Genomic DNA, 1,457 nt, shown 5'->3' with positions numbered 1-1,457 from the left:
TGAGGCACGGTGCAGTGGCTCACGCCTATAATCCCAGCACTATGAGAGGCCGAGGCGGACGCATCACCTGAGGTCAGGAGTTCCGGACCAGCCTGGCCAGCATGCTGAAACTCCATTACAGGCTCTGGGAGCCTGTAATCCCAGCTATTTGGGAGGCTGAAGCAGGAGAATCGCATGAACCCAGAAGGCAGAAGTTGCAGTGAGCCAAGATCGCACCACTGCACTCCAGCCTGGGTGACAGAGCAAGACCCTGTCTCATAAGGTAAGCTAAGCTAAGCGAAAAAAATTGATAACAAACATGCAAATGCCTGGCACATAAAATGTGCTAAAAACATACGTTTATTCCCATTCCTTTTCGAATATCCAGCGTCTAGAACAGGCTGGCCTACAGGAAGCATGCAACATACACCCGCACGCTCACTGGCTTCCTTCTCATCCACAGCCCTTACTTTGTCTGAGTCTACCTTAGAGACTTACAGACTGTTTTGCGTGAATTAGTCTTAACTGAGGGATGCTATGCTCATCTCCCGCAATGTTTATAGTCTCCTATCTCACTATCTCATAGTTTGCTCAATAAAACATGTACAGCATGCCCTAAATAAATACTGATTGACAAATCAGATCAAAGGAAGATGCAGGAAAGATATTAAAACAGTCTGTGCAAGAAACCAAAGATGAGATGTATCTCCCAGGAAATGATTTACACAGTAATAAAACAACACTTATCAAGAACTTCTTGGGCCAGGTGCAGTGGCTCATGCCTGTAATCCCAGCACTTTGGGAGGCCGAGGTGGGCGGATCACTTGAGGTCAGGAGTTCAAGACCAGCCTGGTCAACATGGTGAAACCTCGTCTCTACTAAAAATACAAAAATTAGCCAGGCATGGTGGCACATGCCTGTAATCCCAGCTACTCTGAGGCTGAGGCAGGAGAATCGCTTGAACCCAGGAGGTGGAAGTTGCAGTGAGCTGAGATTACACAACTGCACTCCAGCCTGGGTGACAGAGCAAGACTCGGTCTCAAAAAGAAAGAAACAATTTCTCATAGACATTTTTTACACGTGGCTTTTAAAAAGTACTTTCTAATATATCTATCAATCGTGTTTTCAGGATCTCTATAAAAGAGTTGTGATAAAAAAAAGTTTAAGAGCCTTAACGTTTAAAATTACCTAAAACTAGGTAACTTATTAAGCAAGAGGAAGAGGCAGAAGAGGAGGAGAAGGAAGATGAAGAGGAGGAGGAGAAAGAAGGAGAAGTAGTAGTAATAGCAGCAGCAGGGCCAGGCGCAGTGGCTCATGCCTGTAATCCCAGTACTTTGGGAGGCCGAGGTGGGTGGATCATGAGGTCAAGGAATCGAGACCATCCTGGCTAACACAGTGAAACCCCGTCTCTACTAAAAAATACAAAAAACTAGCCGGACGAGGTGGCGGGCGCCTGTAGTCCCAGCTACTCGGGAGGC

The 1,457-nt window shown here is 46.5% G+C and overlaps 1 protein-coding gene across 5 annotated transcripts in view; it reads right to left on the bottom strand.

Moving 5' to 3' along the window:
* ARHGAP44 (Rho GTPase activating protein 44) overlaps positions 1-1,457 on the bottom strand; it is a 102,385-nt gene that overhangs the window by 51,271 nt on the left and 49,657 nt on the right. The window lies entirely within an intron of this gene.

Source organism: Piliocolobus tephrosceles, chromosome 16 (genome assembly GCF_002776525.5).
Source record: "Piliocolobus tephrosceles isolate RC106 chromosome 16, ASM277652v3, whole genome shotgun sequence".
Taxonomy (NCBI): domain Eukaryota; kingdom Metazoa; phylum Chordata; class Mammalia; order Primates; family Cercopithecidae; genus Piliocolobus; species Piliocolobus tephrosceles.
Note: the sequence above shows the minus strand (reverse complement) of the source record. Positions and strands in the feature narration are given on the sequence as shown.